Here is an 18,748-nt window from a genome sequence, read left to right as displayed (position 1 = left end):
GCGGGTCAACACGATCAATGTCCACTGTTCTTGCAACAAGACGTCTCCAATAATGATGAGGGTCCTAGTCAACGGGATACCCGTCAACATGGAACTGGACACGGGAGCAAGTCAATCCCTCATGAGCATCCAACAATTTGAACAGCTGTGGCCGCACAAAAGCGACAGACCAAAACTCACAAGGGTCGACACCAAACTAAGGACCTATACCAAAGAAATCGTCCCAGTCCTTGGCAGCGCCATGCACTGTACCACACACAAAGAGACAGTGAACCGATTTCCGTGTGGAATGTCCCCGTAGATCTCCCAGCATTGTTGGGAAGAAGCTGTCTGGCAAAACTAAAATGGAAATGGGATGATGTGCTCAGCATGCCGTCAGAGGAACGGACCTCCTGCTCAACAGTTCCAAATCGTTTTGAACATCTCTTTCAGCCTTCAAAGGGGCGAAAGTTAAAATCTGCGTCACACAGGATGCCAGACCGGTCCATCACAAGGCTAGAGCTGTGCCTTATGTGATAAGGGAAAAGATTGAACACGAACTGGACCGGCTTCTTCGGGAAGGCATTATTTCACCCGTGGAATTTAGCGACTGGGCAAGTCCCATCGTCCCCGTCATGAAGCCTGATGGATCCGTTCGCATCTGTGGGGATTATAAGTCTACCATAAACAGAGTCTCCCGACAGGACCAGTACCCGCTGCCCAGAGCGGAGGATCTATATGCCACATTGGCTGAGGATAACTTTTCTTGAAACTAGATCTCACATCTGACGCAAGAACTGACCAAAGAGACTAAGCTGCTCACCACCATCAACACACATCGAAGCCTTTTCACGTACAATCGATGCCCATTCGGCATCAGGTCCGCAGCTGCTATATTCCAGCGCAACATGGAGAGTCTGCTCAAGTCCATCCCGGGGACGGTTCTATTTCAAGACGACATACTTATCACCGGCAGGGACACCGACTCCCATCTCTGCAATTTGGAGGAAGTACTAAGTCGATTGGTTCGGATAGGCCTAAGAGTTAAGAAATCCAAGTGTCTGTTTCTCGCGCCCGAGGTTGAATTTTTGGGCCGAAGGATTGCCGCTGATGGAATCCGCCCAACAGAATCCAATACAGGAGCAATTCGCCTGGCACCTCGGCCCCGGAATTCTCAGAACTGTGCGCCTTTCTCGGGCTACTCAATTACTTTGGGAACTTTATGCAGAACTTAACCACGCTGCTGGAGCCTCACCATGTGCTACTCAGGAAGGGGTGCGATTGGTTTTGGGGGGACAACCAGTTACGCGCCTTCAATAAGGCATGCAACCTTCTATGTTCCAACAGTGTTTTGGTTTTCTTTGATCCAGGTAAAAAGCTAGTTCTCACATGTGATGCGTCAGTGTATGGGGTCGGGTGCGTTTTATAACATGTCAATGATGCGCGTAAATTACAAGCCATAGCTTATGCCTCCAGTTCACTTTCGCGGGCGGAGCGCGGGTTCTGTATGGTTGAGAAGGAGGCGCTCGTGTGCGTGTACGGTGTCAAAAAGATGCACCAATACCTTTTCGGGGCCAGTTTCGCGTGAAAAACTGACCACAAACCCCTCACATCCCTGCTATCCGAGTGCAAGGCAATAAACGCCAATGTCTCGGCGCGCATTCAGCGGTGGGCACTCATGCTAGCGTCTTACGACTATACAATAAGTCACAGGCCAGGCACAGACAACTGTGCCAACACGCTTAGCAGGCTATCCCTGGCGACCACGGAAGGGTCCGACGAACAGGACTGTGAGATGGCCATGGCAATCAATGCCTTTGAATCCACAGGTTCACCGATGACGGCTCACCAAATCAGAGCTTGGACGAGCAGCGACCCCACGTTATCCTTAGTCAAAAGATGTGTTTTAACTGGTGACTGGGCAGAGGCTCGTGATGCCTGCTCCGAGGAGATCAAACCTTTCCATAGGCGCATGCATGAACTATCTCTACAGGCAGACTGCCTGATGTGGGGCAGCCGAGTAGATATGCCCTTGCGAGGTAGAGAGGCGTTTGTCCGGCACCGTTCAAGCCGGCCTCCAATAGACAGGCGGAGCGAGCAGTGCAAATCGTGAAAAAAGGGATGCTAAAATTCCAAGGTCCCTTGCTGCAGAGCCGCCTGTCGCGACTGCTGCTGACATACAGACCTCGTCCGCATTCGTTGACTGGGGTTCCCCCGCGCAACTATTGATGAAACGAACCTTAAAGACGAGACTCCCTTTATTCCTCCCAGACATGCATGAAATTGTTGAGGCAAAGCGCCGGAAGCTAACTGAGCACCATGACCGAAATTCGAGGGGGAGGTGGAATGAGATAGGGGATAAAGTGTTTGTGCTAAACAATGGCCGGGTTACCAAATGGTTTGCAGGGACAGGAATAGATAAGGAAGGAACAGGCCACTGTGGTACAAATGGACAATGGCCAAGCCTGCCGGAAGCATGTAGACCAAGTAAAACGTAGATTCACTGATGACACTGCAGAACCAGAGGCAGACTACAATGTGGAACTCACACCACACCTGGTGGACAGACAGAGGGAACAACCTGAGAATAGGGCAGTCTCAACAGACAGCCCAGGCGAGATAGCAGCAATCACACCGAAAGAAAAACAGGCACCAAGGCAAACAACTGAACCACAAATAAGACGCTCCACGCGACAGCGTAGACCACCTGAGAGACTGAACCTATAAAGAAAATAAGACCTTGGTGGAGGGCTATGTCATGTATCTCACACTACTGTATATAACTGTACCTTACCATGCTATACATGACTGTAACTAGATATGACCTGTAACCACAGCGTACTTTACCACCAGGGGTGCACTTGCAGGAGACACTGCATATCTGTTCCACACAGGTATATAAAGGCATATCTCAGGCAAGTGTGGCACTTGAGAGCTGTGAAATAAAGGTGCAGATCCAGAGTGACCTTGACTTCAGCATGTGCCTCGTGTAAGTCTGTACTGCAAGGGTCAGGATTTTACATGCAGAGGAAACGTTTCGGGCACACCCTCAAAGCCTCCCTGATAAAATGCAACATCCCCACCGGCACCTGGGAGTCCTTGTTCCTCGGGTTGAGTTGCCTGTGCTGCATGATCCATGCCGGATCGATCATCCTCTGCCACGTGGTATGTCACAGCACGTTTGCACATTCACTGGAGGTACCTCATCGTTGTGCAGCCTTTGCACAAGTAGTGCTTGAATCGACATTGATGGGCACGATGATCAAACCCGCAGCACTAACACGGTGCTGATGGATTCACATTCATCCCCGATGGCGCAATCTGAGTCATCACAGGTATTGCAGCCACAGACGTATAGGCCCTGCCATAAGCAGTTCGGCCTGCTAGCGACATAATTTTATGCACAGTACTTGCCGGTGAGCTTCGATGTTGAGAAGGTATCTGTTTGGTGTTCTCGTCCGTGGCCATGCATGCATGGGCGATCGCGATGGCTCTGCTCAGGTCTAGCGTTTCAGCAGCCAGCAGCTTTCGAAGAATGACCTCGTGGCTGATGCCCAGCACGTAAAAGTCCCACAGCATTTGCCCCAACGCAGCTCCAAAATCGCAAGGTCCCGCGAGGTGTTTCAGGTCGGTGACCGAATCCGCCAGGTCCTGGTCCCCGGAGCGATGGTGCGTGTAAAAACGATATCTGGCCATGAGGATACTCTCCTTCGGCTTGAGGTAGTCTCAAACCATTGTGCACAACTCAAAATATTCCCTCTCCGTTGGTTTTGTCGGTGTGAGCAGATTCTTGATGAGGCTGTATATTTTAGGCCCACAGATGGTGATGAGAACCGCCCTGTGCTTGGCCACGTTAGTGTCTCCTTCCAGCTCGTTCGCCACAAAGTACTGATCGAGCTGCTGGACTCAGGCTTCCCAATCATTACCCTCTACGGATCTCTCTAATATTCGAACAGCAGCCATGGTTGTGTGAAGGTTCGTATTCTGTTACTCGTCGCCAATTGTTCTGCAAAGAAGAACTCCCTGAGGCTGAGTACTGTGAGCTAAACTTAGTGTGACCTTAGTCCTTTTTATTACAACTCCAGAGTGCCTGGCTAGCTCAGTCGGTAGAGTATAAGACTTTTAATCTCCGGGTCGTGGGTTCGATACCCATGTTGGATGAATTATTTTCCTGAAACTTTTATGGTGCTTTCACAGGAAAATATCATTAATGAACCCATAATCTTCTTTTGCACAATGAAAGAAATGCGAACTGAGGGAGAGTTGATCATTTAATCATTTATTCTGTGCTCTGTATAAGAACACAAGAACCAGGAGCAGGAGTCGGCCATTTGGCCCTTCGAGCCTGCCTTCTTTTGCACTGAAACAAATTATAACCGTGTTTTTAAATGAGCAGTGCAAGATATTTGGAGGGCACATTTCAATGCTTCACAAAACCATTCCATTCGCGACAGCCACCCAGGATCGATTCCCGGTTTGAGAAGTAACTTTGATATCATTGATTGTAATTGAATTGGGTTCATTTTATTCAGTTCGATGGATGTCCCAAAGCACTTGAGAGTGGTGTCCAAACAAATGAGTTTGTAATTAAAAACACTGAATGTCAGGATTGAGATTTGAACCCACGCCTCCAGAGGAGACAGTGACCTGGACGCAGCACCTTCGACCGCTCGTCCATTCTGACTGTTGGATATTCCAGTTGCAAGTTATTACACTGGAAAGTTTCAGAACGGGCACTTGTTCAGTGTTGCTGGAAGGCCCAGTGACCGGGATATCCTCTCCCCCGGGGTTTTCCTGAGCCTGTGCTCGGTGTACGGCGAGCTTTGACACGGGTCCAAAGTAGCTTACATGTGTAGGCTGCTTGCTGGATTCAGGTGGTCTCTTACCAGTGTGATCAATTCTTCAAACGACTTGCTTGCTGGTTTCTCGTGTGCCAGCAGCTCCTTCATTAAATCGTATGTTTTCGAGCCACAGCTGGTCAAGAGATGGGCTCTTCTCTTGTCTGCCTTATTGTCGCCTAACCAGTCTTTGGTTACAAAGCTTTGCTGGAGCCTTTCTATAAATTCCTCCCAATTATCTCCAGCATTGTATTTTTCGTCTGAGCCGTTGGTCACCATTCTTTCGATTCTGTAATCCCGTAACTCGTCGCCACTGTAAAGTCCTGACCCTGTAGTACAGACTCACACGAGGCACATACTGAAGTCAAGGTCACTCAGGACCTGCACCTTTATTACACAGCTCTCGAATGCCACACTTGCCTGAGACCTGTCCTCATGTACGTGTCTGGGAAAGGTATCCAGTGTCTCCTGCAAATGCACCCCTGGTGGTAAGGTAAGTTTGTGGTTACAATCTTCTCTGGTTACAGTCATATATTGCATGGTAAGGTACAGTTATGTACAGTAGTGTGAGATACATGACAGTATTGGTATTCATGGTGATTACAGCAATTATTAATCGTCTCACAAACCTCAATTATTTTTATGCGATGAATTGATCGAGGATTGAAACCAGGTTATTGCGCCAGATATTAACCCCTCGACCACCAGGGAACAGTTACGATACATGTCGATATATTTATATATATTTATATATGAACCTGAATATCAAAAGCTACCAACCTAGACCTCGTGCTGCCCACGGTAGTGCGTTTAACTTTGAGTGAGAGAAATTGTTCCACAGTGACACCCATTTCATCTTTTGTTCCCTTTTAAACACTAGAAACTGATTCATGGGAATAAATAGAGAAACCATAGCACAGGGTTATAGACAAGAGGAAAAGAGAAGGGGAATGATACTGTCCCCTCCCTGAACTAATGCAGAAACCCCTCTGCTGTGCTCGTGGTGACCACCCACAGCCTGCATACACTAACGTCCCAACAGCTCATTGACTGTCGGAGTTGGATCGTGCGGTGCTTCAGAAGACAGGTCGAAAAAGCAAAGTCACTGATTCCATCTCATGTGCTCCTCCGATCAAGAATAGCAACAAACTAAAAATGTTTCAATAATGGTTACACCTTATCTCCACATTTATCAAGCAGTTGGCTCGTTGGTCTAGGGGTATGATTCTTGCTGGGGGGTTGTTGCTTAAAATTTGCGAGAGGTCCCGGGTTCAAATTCTGGACGAGCCCTCAATTTACTCAAGAATTTTGAAATTGCATCATGCTTTTGCAAAGAATGACTTGCATTTCGACAACACCTTTCAGGAACTCATGACGCCCTAAAGCGCTTTACAGCCGTTGAGTTATGTTTGAAGTGTTGTAGTGTGGGGAAAGATGTGCCCAAATCACCCCACACGAAACGCAACTCTTTGCGAAGGAGTTTGGTGCAAAAAATCAGGTGCCTCAGGGACTTGGACTTTCTATGAATGAGTTTTGCTTGTACCTGCGTTCAAGCTTGTAACAGTAACTGGGCTTCCATCTCACGGGAGCAGCGTGTAGCGGTTAGTGAGTCGGTGACCAGGTTGATGTGATCCGCTTTCAATCTTTGAAATTTGATCAAACAAAGATCCGGTGAATCCAACTGTCCCTTTAAGCGACGGATTGAATGGATCGGTGCTCCAAACAGAGCTGGAACACACGCAGTGCAGGAATAGGGTCCGCAACATTAAATCTCAGAGTTATTAAGTAGACAATAATTAAACATACACTTAACAGTACTTACACCCAAACCTTGGAATGTTAGCCGAAGAACTCAACCACGTTACAGTTCCCAGCTCGGTGTACAAATTGATCAAACATTAATTGGATTCTAAACTATCTGTGCCAAATGCCACATTTTATATCTTTTCCTTACCACTGCTTCGTGACAATTGAAACTTTTAATAGTATTACCTAACACAACTGCCCAATTTCCGATGGAAGGTCATTAACCTGAAACGTTAACTCTGTTTCTTTCTCCACAGATACTGCCTGGCCTGCACAGTATTTCCAGCATTTACTATTTTTATTCTCCAAACTTATAATCAGAGTATCACTTCCCTTGTCATCTAACTACGCTCCTTCCTGATATGTAGCCGTGTCCTACAAACCAGGCTCCTTTCGGATGATTCAGGCATTCATTGGAATTATAACTTCTTAACGATAACAATTATGTGAAGTATGTAACTATGTAATACTTGCCATCAGAGGGCGTGACTGTTGGAGTCCTAATGGTCACCTGCCCACACGTGCAGGGCCAGTATAAAAGGTTGGCTGCCATGTTGTTCAGGCACTCTGGAGTTGGAATAAAGAAGACTAAGATCTCACTAAGTTTAGCTCACAGGACTCAGCTTCCTGGTGTTCTACTTTTCATAGCAATTGGCGACGATTAACCGAATACAAACCTTCACACAACCATGGCTGCTGTTGGAATATTAGAGAGATTCACAGAGAGTGAAATAAATGAGGGCAGCAGGCGGATCTCTGCCTGACACCGGGGAAACAGGGAGACAGACCTTGGAGCAAAGGGATATGGATGGAGTCGGCAAAACTAGAGGCATCTGATTCAGGAGAGTCGCGGGGCGTGGAAATTCGGGAGTTTAATGACTTTGAAAGGAACATTTTTTTTTGTGACTTTTTGTTCAGAGAAATGTTTGTGAAAGGAATTTTTTGCAGAAAGGGATGCAGCATTTAACCTTCTGCCTTAACACTTGTTTCTGGGTGTCAGGATTACATTTCGTTTCAATGTTATTCTTCCAGAATTAATATTTCATTTGCTGTTTGACAATAACCAGACCCTTGCTCCAAGGTGTGTCTCACTCTTTCCCCGGTATCAGGCAGAGAACTGCCTGCTGCCCTGATTTATTTCATGTGACAGGACACAAAAGATCAAAATCAACCTGCAGGTGGCCACACACAACACTGAATAGTAATGATGGCCACGTGGTCTAAGCTGAGGTGCGCTGGTCACTGTAGATAGTGTTCGAATCCTATTTCAGACATTTTTTTACATTGAATCATTAGGCAGAACCCATTTGATTTGTCACCACCAACACCTTCAAAGTGCGATTCAGCAGTCTACCTGCTCGCTTAACATTTCCGTCTGACCTGGTGCTGAAATTTGTTCATTCTTTTGTAGAACGACAATTATTTATTTTGCCCTGAGCATGTGAGGAACTTTTCTCCCAATCTCATTGGGTTGAATTTTGTTAATCTGGTGCTGAAAGTGGAGATGTTTCCGCAGTGTAACGGTTAACACCTTCTAGTTTTTTGAGTTCATGCTCAACTTTCTCCTTCAGTGTATATGGTACGGAACGGTGCTTGTAGTAAACCAATCTAGCGTCCTTCTGTACCCTGACACTCGCCTTGAAGCCTTGGATCGGACTGTCCGTTTCGCAGAACACCTTTGGATACTTCTTGATAACCTCATCCGTTGATGAAAATCTCGCTTCCACAAAGAAAATCTGAGTAAAATCCAGCTTCAGTGAGCTTAATGAATTTCATCCTTGTAAGGCAGACTTGTCTCTTTTCACTACTATTAGAGGCAAGTTCTGAAATTGATCTTTATATTTCACCGATCGGTCCAGTGATATGACCAACCACAGGAATTTACTCTCCCGAGTAGCCTCGCAGCTCTATCTTGGGTTTCTCCAGTTCGAAATCACGCAATTTGTCGCGGTACAGTGACTCCGGTATTACACTCACGGATGCACCCTTGTCAATTTCCATTGGTATCTTGAAACCAGCAACATCGATGTGGATTTTGATTCTTTACGAATCACTGTCCGTTAAAATCGTGCTCCTGATGATGTGTAACTCTAACATCTCATCGTCCTGTTGTTGGTCTTCCATACTATGTAGTCTCTTGGGATTTCTACTCATAGCTTTGAACGCTCGACTCATAGCTTTAACAACAGGTTTTTCCCTTCAGTCGGCATGCCTTCGCAAGATGCCCAGTCTTTCTGTCGAAGAAACACTCTGCCTTCACGTGTGGACAACTTTGAGCAATGTGTTGTCCCAGGCACCTACAGCATGACTTCGACGCTCTGGTAGAATTTCCAGTTTCTGAGGCTTTGGGCTCCCTTATTATACCTTCAAATGCTCTGATAATGACTCCACGAGACAATGTGTCGTTCTTTAACTGTCGTGACCTGAGTCCTTTAATGATAACCTTTATTGGTGGCATGACTTTTATACTAGGCCAGGCACACCTGTGCAGATAAGCTACAAGTCTCAACCCCCCGCAGTGCCCTCTGGTGGCACACCTTGTAATAGTACAAGCAGTCACCATGCAGAACACATGACAGGTGTCACTGTGGAACCATTTCTCTCACTGAAAGTTAGACGCACTACCATGGGCGCCACAAGGTCTCGGTAGGTAGCCATTGACATTCAGGTTCATATATAAATATATATAAATATATCGACATGCATCGTAACTGTTCCCTGGTGGTCGAGGGGTTAAGACCCGGTGCACTAACCTGGTTCGACATGCATCATAACTGTTCCCTGGTGGTCGAGGGGTTAAGACCCGGCGCACTAACCTGCTTTCAATCCTCGATCAATTCATCGCATAAAAATAATTGAGGTCTGTGAGACGATTAATAATTGCTGTAATCACCATGAATGCCAATACTTTCTGTGATAGACCGAGCTTGCAGACTATCTGGCTTCTCCTGCACTTTGCCGGGCACGTGTTTGGGGTTTAATTTTGTAAACTGGGTGAGTTCGCTGATCGCGGGGAGACGGTCGGAGCCTCTGTGGCCCCACTGTGAGGATGTGGAAGTGAACACGGTGGCTGGGTGATCTGTGACATTTCTGTAAAGGGCAGCGGAGGAGAAGGATTGAGAACTTTCAGTGTGGGACAGAAGTTGTTTCAGGTGAGCCAACACATTCCCGATCAGCACAGAGCGAACTCACTGGTCAGCTCCTCGCTGTGGGGGCTGTTGTACAAGAGGTTTCTGTAGTGTAGTGGTTATCACGTTTGCTTTACACGTGAAAGGTCCCTGGTTCAATCGCAGGCAGAAGCATGATGTTTGAAGTTGCTGCGAATGAACAATCGGAGGCGAGATCAGTCTTCCTGCAAATGCTGCCTGACCTGCTGAGATTTCCAGCATTTGCTGTTTTTATTTGCTATTTATTTTCCTGGCAAAAGGGCTCCCTTATTCATTAATTGCTCTTTATTTCATCAATAAATAGATAACTTTGAGTGAGAGAAAACGGATCCACCGGGGACCTTTTACGGGTGAGGCCAACGTGATATCCGCTACACTGCAGCCCATCAAAGGGCGAGAAACCAAGGATGAGCTCACAAATATCACGTGCAGTGCAGTCTGGTCAATGTCAAACCCTCCTTTCTTATTCAGCAGTGGCATGAACGGGAGTCAGACTCCACAAGGTTTAATTAAAGACACAAATACAAGTAACACTTGCAAATCTTTTCAGTGTAAAATTATTTCACTTTATTTGAAATGCTACTGCGTTGAATCTGAAAATACATACTGTGGGATTTTATCCTCACGACTGATTGTATTTTGTGTGCACGGTAGGAATAATCGGTGCTGATAAATTTGTTAAAAGTTGCCCCAGATTCCTGGTGTCATCGGCAATGAACACTTTGAATCATAAAGCTAAAATACAGTGAGTAAAATGGGTTGACATGCATACGAACATAAGAACATAAGAAATAGGAGCAGGAATGGACCATACGGCCTATCGATCCTGCTCCTCCATTTAATACGATCATTGCTGATCTGATCATGGACTCAGGTCCACTTCCCTGCTCGCTCCCCAACGCACAGGGCAAGTGATTGAAGTATGGAGTGTCCCTGAGTTAGCATTTGTTTGATTGTGCAAAAGAAGGTGAGGGGTTAATTAATGATGATTTCCTGTGAAAGCTGGAGAAAAGTTTTCGAACAAACCATCCGGTGACTGTCAGGTGAGCGCTGCTTGTGAAAACTGGTGGGAATGGGCGGGGATTTTAAAGCGCCTTGTATTGCAGAACCTTCATATAGACGAACATCCCTTAACTACTGTGTAGAGCTTGTGGTGCAACGGTAGTGCGTCTGACTCTAGATCAAAGGGTTGCGTATTCAAATCATGTCGGGCTCACTGTTCTTTTAGCAATTGCTGTTTCACAAAAACAGACCCTTGCTGCAATGTCTGTCTCACTGGTTAGTAGTGGTAAGGTTGGGAACAGCATCAAACAAGAAAGAAGCGATGTGTGCAGTGGTGGGACAGCAGTTATCATGGGTGACTTTAATCTACATCGTGATTGGGCTCACCACATGGTAGTAATGTGGTGGAGGAGGATTTGATGGAGTGTATTATGGATGGTTTTCTCAACCCAGAAGAGCGCTGGCCATCCTTGACTGGGTGATGTGTAATGAGAAGGGACAAATTAGCAATCTTGTTGTGCGAGGCCCCTTGGGGACGAGAAACATAATATGGTAGAATTCTTCATTAAGATGGAGAGTATCACAGTTAATTCAGAAACTTGGGTCCTGAACTTAAGGAAAGGTAACTTTGACGGTATGAGGTGTGAATTGGCTAGAATAGACTGGCCAAGGATACTTAAAGGCTTGACGGTGGATAGGCAATGGCAAACATTTAAAGATCACATGGGTGACTTCAGCAATTGCACTTCCCTGTCTGGAGTAAAAATAGAACGGAGAACGTTGCTCAATCGTGGCTAACAAGGGAAATTAAAGATAGTGCTAAAACCAAGGAAGAGGCAGATAAATTGGCCTGAAAAAGGAACAAAACTGAGGACTGGGAGAAATTTATAATTCAACAGAGGAGGACTAAGGGTTTCATTAGGAGGGGGAAAATGGATTATAAGAGGAAGCTTGCTTGGAACATAAAAACTGACTGCAAAAGCTTCTTTAAATATGTGAAGAGAAAAAGATTAGTGAAGACAACTGTAGGTCCCTTGCAGTCGGTTTGAGGTGAATTTATAATGGGGAACAAAGTAATGGCAGACCAATTGAACAAATACTTCAGTTCCGTCTTCACGAAGGAAGGTACGAATAACCTTCCAAAAGTACTAGGGGACCGAGGGTCGAGTGAGAAGGAGGAACTGAAGGATATCCTTATGAGGTGGGAAATTGATGGGATTGAAGGATGATAAATCCCCGGGGCCTGATAGTATGCATCTAAGAGTACTTAAGGAAGTAGCCCTAGAAATAGTGCATGCATTGGTGATCATTTTCCAACAGGCTATTGATTCGGGCTCAGTTCCTATCGACTAGAGGGTAGTTAATGTAAAACCACTTTTTAAGAAGGGAGGGATAGAGAAAGCGGGTAATTATACACTGGTTAGCCTGAATCAGTAGTGGGGAAATGTTGGAATCAATTATTAAGGATGAAATAGCAGCGCATTTGGAAAGCAGTGACAGGATCGGTCCAAGTCAGCATGGATTTATGAAAGGTAAATCATGCTTGACAATTCTTCTGGAATTTTTGAGGATGTAACTAGTAGAGTGGACAAGGGAGAACCAGTGGATGTGGTACACTTGGACTTTCAAAAGATTGTTGACAAGGGTCCACACAAGAGATTGCTGTGCAAAATCAAAGCACATGGTATTGGGGTAATATACTGACGTGGATAGAGAACTGGTTGGCAGACAGGAAGCAGAGAGTTGGGATAAAAGAGTCCTTTTCAGAATGGCAGGCAGTGACTAGTGGAGTGCCTCAGGGCTCAGTGCTGGGACCCCAGCTCTTTACAATATACATCAATGATTTGGATGAAGGAATTGAGTGCAATATCTCCATGTTTGCAGATGACACCAAACTGGGTGGCGGTGTGAGCTGTGAGGGGGACGCTAAGTGACTGCAGGGTGACTTAGACAGGTTAGGTGAGTGGACAAATTCATGGCAGATGCAGTAAAATGTGGATAAATGTGAGGTTATCCAGTTTGAGAGCAAAAACGTGAAGACAGAATATTATCTGAATGGTGGCAGATTAGGAAAAGGGGAGGTGCAATGAGACCTGGGTGTCATGGTTCATCAGTCACTGAAAGTTGGCATACAGTTACAGTAGGCAGGAAAAAGGTAAATCGTATGTTGGCCTTCATAGCTTGGTGATTTGAGTATAGGAGCAGGGAGTTCTTATTGCAGTTGTACAGGGCCTTGGTGAGGCCTCAACTGGAATATTGTTTTCAATTTTGGTCTCCTAATCTGAGGAAGGACGTTCTTGCTATTGAGGGAGTTATGCAAAGGTTCACCAGACTGATTCCCGGGATGGCTGGACTGACATATGAGGAGAGACTGGATCAACTGGTCCTTTATACATTGGAGTTTAGAAGGATGAGAGGGGATCTCATCGAAACATACAATATTCTGATGGGACTGGTCAGGTTAGATGCGGGGAGATTGTTCCCGATGTTGGGGAAGTTGGAGCAGGCTCGAGGGTCTAGATGGCCCACTACTGTTCCTAATTCTTATGTTCTTATGTTCTTACAGCAATTCTGGAAGAATAACATTGAAACGAAATGTGACCTGACACCCAGAAAGAAGTGTTAAGGTAGAAGGTTAAATGTTGCATCCCTTTCTGCAAAAAATTCCTTTCACAAACATTTCTCTGACCGAAACGGCACAAAGCAAAAATGTTCCTTTCAAAGTCATTAAACTCACGAATTTCCATGCCCCGCGAATCTCCTGAATCAGATGCCTCCAGTTTTGCCGACTCAATCCATGTACCTTTCCAATGTTCTGCTTCCACCCACACTATGAAATGTGCCACTAACTTATCGAATCATGGAATGGTTACAGCACGGAAGGCCATTCGGCCCATCGAGCCCGTACCTACTCTCAGCGAGTCCCACTCCGCCGCCCTTCCTCCATCGCACTGCAATTGTTTTTCCATCAGACACTTTTCCAACTCCCATCTGAAAGATAAGATTGAGTCTGTCTCCACCGCCCTTTCAAGCCGTGCATCCCAGATCCTAAGCACTCGCTCCTGTTCCTATGTGTAAAGTCTGGGAAACACGAGATCAATTCCTGCCACACTCACAGCCTTCCTAAAGATCGCACATTCATTCTATTCTCGTAAAACCAGCTCCTGAAGTATCGGCAAGCTGTGTAGGTTAAGGCTCTGGTTAGGTTCCTAGCAACATGTCAATCGCAGTGTTTCTGTAGTGTAGTGATTATCACGTTCGCCTGACACGCGAAAGGTCCCCGGTTCGAAACCGGGTGGAAACATTTTCGACATTGTTCAATTAAATATTAGAAAAAATGGAATAATTGACATTAATGGTTCAATATTAACAAAGTTGGTGTTTGTTTCTGCTGATGTTAATAACCCTTCAACTAGGCAGGCTGGAGTTTAATATTTTGATATTTCAAATAACAGTGTTGATATTTGATGTCTCCAAGATTAGAGGGACTAATTGATGTCCTGTTTCTGACTGCTCCATATTTGATCGGGGCGGAGGAGCAGTGTGAGATCGGGGCTCAGGAGAGGCGAGGGCCCAGGGACAGCACGGGCCAGCCCACACTGCGATCTATGGATAGTCGGCACATGTGTACACACTAGGTCCATGCAGCAGAGCTTGGTCTGTGGTCGCCTTGGGTAATCCTTGCCTCTGGACCAAGACCTAGCTCTGTCAAGCCCGTGTGGTGGCAGGTGTGCAACGGTCACCCCACGTTAACACAATCCACCCACAGGCATCTTCCACCTTTCAGGATGTAGTTCGGGACCTAGATTGTCAGGTCCCTCATCGAAACTCCTGTGAACTCATCCCTTTTTAGTGTGGAAACAAATCATCCTCGATCCGAGGGACTGCCTAATACTATACTATTAACAAAATGCAGTGTCTCACAGCCCTGTTACATTGGCTGGTTTCTCTGTGCAGTTCTGCACACACTCAAACTCTACACAGCGTCTCTCACTCCGTCCCGTTTCCAGCCCTGACGGTGCAGAAAGACCCTCTCAAAGCTGCACGTTCCGGCTGCTTTCAGTTGAGTTATTAAAGGATCCTGCATCTCCGCCGCGCTTCACAACAGCAGATCGAAGCCGCAAACAACCCATCGACTAATCGCTCGTCCACAGCTCCACAGTGAGTGAGGCCAGGACTGTCATGTATGCAACCAGCATTTTAACCCATGTAAAATCTGACCTAAGTTGTATACTGTGAGAACAATGACCATTTGGTGGTGAACTTGTTCGAGACATTCCTAACCTGGACCTTCAGGTATAAAAGGGGAAGCTCCAACCACTTCCATCACTTGAGTGCTAAGAAATAAAAGACAGGTCACAGACTGACCTTCCCTGAAGCATGGGCCTCGTGTGCCTTTACACTGTATAGTAAGGACGTATCAATGGCGACGAGAAACTGGGATTTAAACCACACGAGCATGGCCACGAGCAGAACCGACAAGAGGTTCTGTGTTAAGCAATGGTTGGGACAGAGATTCAACATTGTTAAAGCATCACACAGTTCTCCAGGCAGCCAAGGGCAGTCAGGCATGCCCCAATATGTAGCCAAACCCAGAGGGGGAGTTCGACAGAGACAATGGCAAGCTGAATAGCGATTCACGTCATTGCAAGGGACAATGCGGCCAGTAATGGGGCCATCAACACCTGTTAATGGTGCACTCAAGGACAATCACGGGGCAGTCAGTGACGATCGACTGGCAAGAGACTTTTGTTTCCAACAGCAGCTCATGTTGGAGGCATGGAGGCACACACTCAGCCAGAGTTTGCAGAGATGAGCAAAATACCTGCAGAAATTGCAGAAATGAACACTGGGGGAAATCGCTGGAAGCTGAAGTTCAGCGAGTTCATGTGGTGCACGTATAAAGTTCATACACCAGGACGCCACCGATAATGATGAACGTGCTCCTCAATGGCATCCCAGTATCAGTGGAGCTAGACACGTGGGCCAGCCAGTCCCTGATGGGTATCAAATAGTGCGAAATGTTGTGGGCGTCCAAGGCCAGGAGGCCAAAATTATTGCCGATTGACGCACAGCTACGAACGTACACAAAGGAGATCATTCTGGTGCTAGGCAGCGCCACAGTAGTCATGACCCACAAGTTCGCTTGCAGTCATGAACTGGAAATGGGGCGATGTCAATGAAATTTCCTCTGTGGAGCGAGTATCATGCTCACAGATCCTGAACAAATTTGACTCATTATTTCAACCCGGCATTGGTACTTTCATGGGGGCCAAGGTAGTGATTCACATGAACCCATACGCCATGCCAGTACACCACAAGGTCAGGGCAGAGCCGTGCGTGATGCGGGAAATGATAGAAGGCGAATTGGACCGCCTGCTAAGGGAAGGCATCATCTCGCCAGACGAATTCAGTGACTGGGCGAGCCCGATTGTGCCGTGCTCAAGGCGGATAGGTCGGTCAGGATATGTGGTGATTACAAGGCCACCATCAATCGGGTGTCTTTCCAAGACCAGTACCCGCTACTGAGAGCGGAGGAGCTCTTTGCGATGCTATCCGGTGGCAAACTTTTTTCAAAATTAGAACTGAACTCAGCTTACATGACACAGGTGCTGGCGAGTGAGTCGAAGAAGCTGACCACCATCACGACACACAAGGGGTTGTTTGAGTACAACAGATGTCCGCTCGGGATTCGTCGGTTGCCGCGATCTTACAATGAAATATGGAAAGCCTCCTCAAGTCGATTCGAGGGACGGTGGTTTTTCAAGACGACATCCTCATCACGGGTTACGATACTGAAGAACACCTCCACAACCTGGAGGAGGTGCTACGCAGACTGGACCGGATAGGGCTGCGACTGAAAAAGGCGAAGTGCGTCTTCATAGCTCCAGAGGTAGAATTCCTGGGGAGAAGGGTAGCAGCAGACGGGATCAGCTCTACTGCCTCCAAAACGGAAGCGATCCAGAGAGCACCCAGACCCCGTAACACGACGGAGCTGCATTCGATCCTGGGGCTCCTGAACTATTTTGGTAACTTTCTTCCCAAATTGAGCAAGCTGCTAGAGCCGCTACACCTGCTCCTACGCAACGGTCACGAATGTGTCTGGGGGGACAGCCAGAAAAGGACTTTTAATAGAGCTCGCAATTCGTTATGTTCCAACACTCTGTTAACGCTATATGACCCATGTAAGAAACTTGTGTTAACGTGCGATGCGTCGTCCGATTGTGTCGGGTGTGTGTTGCAGCATGTCAATGCCAAGTGTCAGTTACAGCCGGTAGCTTAGGCCTCCAGAAGTCTGTCCCAGGCAGAAAGGGGCTACGGGATGGTAGAAAAGGAGGCGCTTGCATGTGTATATGCAGTAAAGAAAATGCACCAATACCTGTTTGTCAGGAAATTTGAGCTGGAGACAGATCACAAACCCCTAACGTCCCTTTTGGCAGACAACAAGGCCATCAATGCAAATGCATCGGCCCGCATACAGAGCTGGGCACTCACTTTAGCCGCCTATGACTACACAATTCGGCACAGACCGGGCACCGAAAACTGCGCTGATGCACTCAGCAGGCTCCCACTCGCCACCACTGAGGACGCTACCGAGCATGGTGCTGAGATGGTCATGGCTGTTGAAGCTTTTTGAAAAAAAAGGCTCACCCGTGACAGCCCGTCAGATTAAAGTCTGGACAAATAGAGACCCGCTATTGTCTCCAGTCAAGAAATGTGTCCTGAATGGGGACTGGGCAGCCACGTACAGGGCATGTCGTGAGGAAGTTAAACTATTTCACAGGCGCAGGGATGAACTCTCGATTCAGGTCGATTGCCTACTGTGGGGAAACCGCGTAGAAACCAGATGGGCAGAGAGGTGTTCATCAATGCACCCGGGCATTGTCATGAGGAAGGCAATTGCCAAGTCACACATTTGATGTACAGGGAAAGACGCAGATCTGGAACTTTGCCTTCGCAGGTGTAACACGTTTGCCCAGCTGGGTAATGCGCCCAGGGAAGCCCCCACTAGCCCATGGTCCTGGCCCACCAAGCCTTGGGCACGCATCCATGAGGACTACGCAGGTCCTTTAAAAAATGTTTTTGGTTGTAGTAGACGCCTGCTCCATAAGAAACATAAGAAACATAAGAATTAGGAACAGGAGTAGACCATCTACCCCCTCGAGCCTGCTCCGCCATTCAACAAGATCATGGCTGATCTGGCCGTGGACTCAGCTCCACTTACCCACCCGCACCCCGTCACCCTTATTTCGCTTAGTGGTTTAACATCTATCTGTCTGTGACTTGAATACATTCAATGAGCTCGCCTCAACTGCTTCCTTGGGCAGATAATCCCACAGATTCACAAACCTCTGGGAGAAGAAATTGCTTCTCAACTCGGTTTTAAATTGGCTCCGCCGTATTTGAGGCTGTGCCCCCTAGTTCTAGTCTCCCCTACCAGTGCAAACAACATCCCTGCCTCTATCTTGTCTATCCCTTTCATTATTTTAAATGTTTCTATGAGATCACCCCTCATCCTTCTGAACTCCACCGAGTAAAGACACAGTCTCCTCAATCTATCATCATAAGGTAACCCCCTCATCTGCGGAATCAGCCGAGTGAATCGTCTCTGTATCCCCTCCAAAGCCAGTATATCCTTCCTTAAGTAATGTGACCAAAACTGCACGCAGTACTCCAGGTGCGACCTCACCAATACCCGATACAGTTGCAGCAGGACCTCCCTGCTTTTTACTCCATCCCTCTCGCAATGAAGGCGAACATTCCATTCACCTTCCTGATTACCTGCTGCACCTACAAACCAACTTTGGGGATTCATGCACAAGGACCCCCAGGTCCCTCTGCACGGCAGCATGTTGTAATTTCTCTCTATTCAATTAATATTCCCTTTTACTGTTTTTTTTCCCAAGGTGGATGACCTCACACTTTCCGACATTGTATTTCATCTGCTAAACCTTA

The 18,748-nt window shown here is 46.9% G+C and overlaps 2 non-coding genes across 2 annotated transcripts; both read left to right on the top strand.

Moving 5' to 3' along the window:
• Positions 1–9,852: 9,852 nt before the first annotated feature.
• Positions 9,853–9,925, top strand: trnav-uac (transfer RNA valine (anticodon UAC)). The gene has a single exon. It is a non-coding gene; the product is annotated as a tRNA-Val (tRNA).
• A 4,098-nt stretch (positions 9,926–14,023) lies between these two features.
• trnav-gac (transfer RNA valine (anticodon GAC)) lies at positions 14,024–14,096 on the top strand. Its single transcript has one exon. It is a non-coding gene; the product is annotated as a tRNA-Val (tRNA).
• Positions 14,097–18,748: the final 4,652 nt, after the last annotated feature.

The sequence above is a fragment of the Pristiophorus japonicus genome, unplaced genomic scaffold, assembly GCF_044704955.1.
Source record: "Pristiophorus japonicus isolate sPriJap1 unplaced genomic scaffold, sPriJap1.hap1 HAP1_SCAFFOLD_42, whole genome shotgun sequence".
NCBI classification, from domain to species: Eukaryota; Metazoa; Chordata; class Chondrichthyes; family Pristiophoridae; genus Pristiophorus; species Pristiophorus japonicus.
The sequence above is the reverse complement of the archived record's forward strand: the minus strand, read 5'-3'. Positions and strand labels throughout refer to the sequence as shown.